Source organism: Polyodon spathula, chromosome 11, assembly GCF_017654505.1.
Source record: "Polyodon spathula isolate WHYD16114869_AA chromosome 11, ASM1765450v1, whole genome shotgun sequence".
NCBI lineage: Eukaryota > Metazoa > Chordata > Actinopteri > Acipenseriformes > Polyodontidae > Polyodon > Polyodon spathula.
This window is the reverse complement of record NC_054544.1, coordinates 33,652,330-33,658,329: the sequence shown is the minus strand read 5'-3', so window position 1 is coordinate 33,658,329 and position 6,000 is coordinate 33,652,330. Positions and strand designations below refer to the sequence as shown.

At 35.6% G+C, this 6,000-nt stretch overlaps 1 protein-coding gene across 27 annotated transcripts in view; it reads left to right on the top strand.

The window, feature by feature from the left end:
- Positions 1 to 368: 368 nt before the first annotated feature.
- The window catches only part of LOC121322813 (muscleblind-like protein 1), a 62,740-nt gene continuing 57,108 nt past the window's right edge, over positions 369 to 6,000 (top strand). For 15 of the 27 annotated variants that reach the window (XM_041263147.1, XM_041263140.1, XM_041263128.1 and 12 more), the window contains exon 1: positions 5,257 to 5,474. The gene's annotated coding sequence lies outside the window, so the exon portion shown is untranslated. Of the gene's footprint in view, positions 470 to 5,255; positions 5,475 to 6,000 lie in introns of those variants that run through there. The other 12 variants (XM_041263144.1, XM_041263138.1, XM_041263146.1 and 9 more) reach the window with 2 other exon arrangements.

The following is a 6,000-nucleotide window of genomic DNA, read 5'->3' as shown; positions in this document are numbered from 1 at the left end:
ACAGCGCTGCTTAAGGAAGGAAGCAGCAGGGGCACTGACAGAAACCACAATCCAGAGTCCAAAAACACTTGTTGTTGCTCTTGTCAGTTTGTACAATGGTTTCTCAGTTCAGATGCAACAAGAGTAGAAATAGCACTTGGTGTCTCATGTTCACCATGCAAACATGTTTTTCTCTTATAGGGTAAGAGAAAAAAAAATGTGTTACCCTTTGGGGAAATAAAAAATGTATGCAGAACTGCAGCCTGTTGTTATGGTAACTGCAGCAAATAACTATTTTGATGTGGTTAGACCTGTAGAGTGAAGAACGCAATTATTCAGGTCTTGCACAGCTTCCTCTTCAGCCAGGTCATCATCCCTGAAGTAAGAAAAAGGATGTTGTAATTAGCCCAGAATGCATTGCATTCTCTGGTACTTGAGCGATTGGTTTACTAAGTTATTTCAGCAGGCTCAGCATATCAATTGCAAGCAGGTAAGACATACACTTGTTTATTGACGTACAATATTGAATTAATCTACAGACAAATATTCAGTTGTTAACAGTGTATAATATATGTAAATCATATTCATACAGTTCATTAGATGCTCTGGAATTTTAATTAGGAAACATATGCTTTGACTGAAGTCTTTACTGTACTTTATGCCAATTTGCCTGAGAAGATTATTATTCTTTTAAAATTAAAAAAAAAAAATTCTGCTGTAAGGCATAGAGAAGGTTTATTATTAATGTTTTGTTTTTTTTAATTTTCATTTTCTTAAGAAAACTGAAAATAATTTATGTTCATAATTGTGTTGGTGTGTGATCTCGAAGCAAGAATGCTGGGAATTCTGGGAATGCTGGGAATGCTGGAATTGATTTCATTATTTATTTAGCTCTTTATTACTAAATTCTACACTTTGATTTTTATTGTTTTTAATTCTTTATGAATGAGTTGAATTAAAACTGGTGTAAAGTAAACTTCTAGAAACAGAACCAAAAGACTGACATGACAAAAATGACATGACAATTTGGAATAATAGCTTTGAGAATGTAACCCTAAGTGTCTAAAATCAACTCACCAGTGGTAAATAGCTGAACCCCCCCCCCCCCCCCCAAAAAAAAAAAAAAAATATATAATGATATATATATATCTATATATATATATATATATATATATATATATATATATATATAACATCTTGTATTTTATATTTTAAAATTCATATATGATGGGTGGCTTGACTTTATCTGCAGTTTGAGTTTTGTTTCTGTGCTTGTTTTTGGCATGCTTTAATTGAATTTTTTCTCAGAGGCAGTACGTATGTATGTATTTAAATGAGGCTGCAGTTGAAATCAATGCAAAGTTTTGTATCTACAAAGATGCATGTTTCACTTGTGAGTTCAAATATGCATACAGTAGTAATAATTTACTGGGCCTTGGACGATTTCTAAGCCCTGGGAGGAAGGTTAGAAACTTAATTTGTTTTTAAATGTAATGAATACTGAGAATGTGAAGGGCATGCATACGAATAAGCACATCCAAATTTCAAATGTCATATTTTTCTATTTATTTATCTATTTAATAATGTTTTTATGTATTTTATTTATTTTTGTCATAGTTTAATTTAATAAAAACATAACCTGGTGGTACTGCCCTGTAGATGATGCACCATAGATAATAGTCAAAATCATTATATTCTACAAGCTAGGGCAAGCTCTACAGGCAGTTTTTTTTTTTTTTTTTTATTATTATTATTATTATTGTTATTGGGATGATGATTAATGATAATAATATGATTAATGATAATGTGATTGACAAAAACGCTATAAATCAGCCCTATACTTTTGGGTGCATTAAAGAAATTTAAATGAGGGATTGCTATTGAAAGTATAACAAATGTTTTTATTTCAGCTTCTTGTCAGTTCTGCTAAATTGGTTATTATTATGTTATGTGGTTTAGATGCACACCTCATCCGGTTTTGCATTAGTCATAGTGCAAATTTCTGTTATTTTAATGGTGATGTTGAAACCAAATATAGCAACTGAAAGATTAGTTTCTTGACAGACTGTATCATGTAGGCAGTTGAGTGCATTAAGCATGCTGTATTAAGAGGACAGTTAAGCACTGCTAATGGGAATTCATCATTGGTTTTAAAAAGTTAACCACAACAGTAAGGATTTGCACACGTTGCAGGCATGTATTACATCTGTACATATCATACAAATAAGGACGCCACTGACTAAACAGCATTTAGTCATGAAATAGGGATTTAATCTCCCCTTTTTAAAATACCTTGAATTGTACCATGTCGTTTTGTATGACGTTGATCCCTTTTCAAATATCTTGTGTTTGTTTTTGTGAGTGCATTTTGATATCCATGAAACTTTCCCAGTGTTGTTACAGAAGTCAGCAACAGTCTAGGTAAATAAGGCCTGTTATCACATGATGAACATGGAAATGCACCCAACATGGAAACATTATTTGTTTACCTAATAATGAACAAAAAGACACTGAACAATGGTTTAACTGCAAAAGACATATAGTACAGAAACTTTTGCATATTTCTTGGGAGGGGGATATTTTGTTTTAACAGGGGATTTCCATGTCACCGTTTCAGTTTCGTTCAAGACTTAATGCAATACTTTTTTGGGTATGGTTATGTTTTTATCACAAGTCTTTTTACATAAATAAGTATAATTCTGCCCCTTGGGCACCATTGATTTTTGGTTTGTGGCCAATTACAAATGTGAATGTTTTGTGATTTCCCCCCCTCCCCACACCTGTAGGACAACAGGTAATCCCATCATCAAGGAAAGTGGCCTCTTGCTGTGTGCTATTGGGTTCTGACAGTTTACTGCATGGGAGACTTGTATCCCTGCCTCACAGCAAAGCAGATATTCACACTCTCAAACTAACAACAGTGTGCCATGATAGCCGGCTTGTGAGCCACAATAAACTTTTTAGCATTTATCATGAAAAGATTGTGCCTTTTAAAGCTGGATTAATGGCATCTTTTGCAAACCTTTCTTGCTCTGTGTTTGTGCAACTAGCAATTTAAGGCTGCTACCCACCAGACGCAATGCGACAAACGAAACTGCAGCGATGCGACGAAACTTATAGGAATTATACCTCTGATAAGTATCTTTCACATCACAGATAACACGACAGGCGACACAGGAGCGGCACCAGTGAGGCACTGGAGCGCCGTGAAATAAATAGGACTGAATCCTAATTTTTGCATTTTATTGCGCTACAAGAAGGGAATTGACCAATCAGAGAACAGCTTCAATGCACGTGGTTCAGCAGGGTGAAGCAGTATCCAAAATGACAGAGGAAACAGTAATACTTGCCGTAGAAAAATACCCAAAGCTTCATCGCAATTATAAAGATTTGAAAGACAATATATGGGAGATCATTTCGATGGAACAGGATATGCCTGGTGTGTATGATTTATTGCCATATATGTTGAAATACCGTCAAATAAAACACACATAATTTCCACATCATATTGTCAAACATACCAGTCTTGATTATAGTTTTGTCAATAGCAATTTTTAACAGTTGGACAGATCTGGAAGTTTCCAAACTGCATTACCCTTATGTCGCTTCTGTTGTGTATGGTCATGTTGCTGCAAAAGTATCTTGTCGCCCAATGAAAAATCGCATCAGATCTGGTTTGTGGCAGCCTTTAGAGTGAATCCTTAAGATTAGTGTATGACTGATTGAATTCATAATAGCTTTGTAATTGTGGAAATGTGTAAGGAATAGGCAGTCCAGTATTTTAAATACACTGTCTAGGATTCTTTCAAGTGTTTTCCACGTAAATGGTAAACAAGCAAAACCAACGTTTTGATATAGATATATATATATATATATATATATATATATATATAATATATATAATATATATATATATATAGATCTTGAAATATATATAAAATTTTAAATTATATTTAGAATCAGGGCCTTAGCTTTTGAGAACTTTAGAAAGTAAAGGTTCCTGTATGTCCATAGTACGTTAGAAGAAACCAAAAGCCTGTGCTTACATAGGAAAGAAAGCCAGACTACAGGCCATTATTGTCTGCATGGTTATTCAGGCATCTGCACTGGGAATTGGCGAGGAACTGACAAAGTGACCTCTGACATAGACAAATGAGTTTTGACTTTCAAGACGTGAATAAGAAACGTGATTTATATTTTTAACAGCTCTGGTATTTTTGATTAACTTCTATGCATTTGCTAAAATTTTAGATCAAAATAAACAAAGGCTTACACGTATGTATGCAGCATGTTCAGCCATCTTTCTCAAACCAAAAAGGAGTTGCCCTATGGTATAGTGCCCAACAGCAGCTATTAGGTCAGTATTAGGACGCAGGTTGTTCCAATACTTGTTGGAAGGCAGGGTATAAATACAGCTATGCAGGTCCAGCTGCTGAACACCCATTATTATTACAATGCATTCATATTTTGTTTTGCTTTTTTTGCAAGCAATTGGATTGGTTTGGGCAATTGCATCACACAAGTGTTGTTGACATATAAAACTGGGCTTGAATTCAATAAAATAAAGCGATATAGTCGGGAGGTTGTGTCTATTTGCATTGAATGTGCTTTTAAGTTACAGATTTCAAATAGCAAGCTGTACAGTATTTCACATGTACTGTATACATCATGACACATCAGAACTTTCTAAAACAATCTGAAAAGTTTTCAGTCTCCTTTTTTGGTCACAAGAAATTGTTCTAGTAGGTAGAAATTTCAAATTGAAATGGCTTTATTCTTGGCTTATGGATTATAAATATTTATTAAAGTCCAAACTAAACATTCATTCAGGCATCAGTGAGATTTCTTAAACTGCATGCACAGAACTCTGCTAAAAGCTAGGTCAAAGCCTATATTGAAAGTCCATGGCAACAGTATTTGTAAATCTATTAGTCTTGCTCTGCAGTTCAGAGAATATTGTACAGTATGCTTTACATATCAGACGGATTAAACCAAAAGCTACTTGTGGTGGTGGTGGTGGTGGGGTGGGGGGATTCTTTTTCAGCTGTATCCTATTTACTCCCTCCATTGTCCTTCCTAAATATAATCTGTGTTTAAACTAAATCTGACAAAGAATTGTCTGGTATTCGTCCAGTGCGAAAACTGGTACGTGCGAGACACATCAGGCAGTATTTCGTAAGCATGTTTCACTTGTGCATAGTTGAGAGACCCAGTCTAGTCTAACACATCCAATGCTTCCTGGTTGGATTTGCTCTTAGGGGAGGGGCAAAAACAGGCAGCAACGCAGAGCAGCCAGCAGAGATAAGAGTCTGCAAGGCTATATTCAACAGCCTTTCCACTGCAGCTGAATGTGTAGAGACTGTCAGAATGCCTTTCTGATAATAGCTTGAACAAGTTCATTTTAATTTCTTTGTCATCAAATAATAATTTCCACGATGCCTTGGGCAATGTCTCTATGGTTTTATTTGATCTGAGGGGGAAAAAAAATGTGAGAGGTAAGTTTTTTTTTTGTTTGTTTTGTAATTCTTTGCTATTGTTGCTTTCTGTTTTGGAGCCCAGGGCTGACTGAAAGCTGAAGGGAGGAAGTGAGACTAGGCTGCTCTGGCTTACTGTATCAGGCTGCAGGTCTAGGTTACTGTGGTTTACGGTTTCATATCACACACCATCTATAGCTGGAATGAAAACAGAAGGTCACAGCTGCAGAGCTGTGTAAAGCAGCCTCTTCCTGTCAGTGCTTTGCAGGCAGCACCGAAGCACAGCTAAAAAGCTGTTTTTCAGCTGATCAGAAAGAGAAACAGGTGGATACTACAGCAGTATCAGCCCAGAATCCTTCCAAAAAAGCCATTATGACAACATTCGGATAACTGAGATCAGTATTTATAAGGTTTTGCGTCATCCTAATTGAAATCCCGCGAAGACAGCTTGTTTTGCATATGGTCCAAATGTGTGCTCTGAAAGGTTAACTCTCTGCCTACTGCATATAAATTATGCGTGACATGTTTAGCCATGTTTCCTTATATG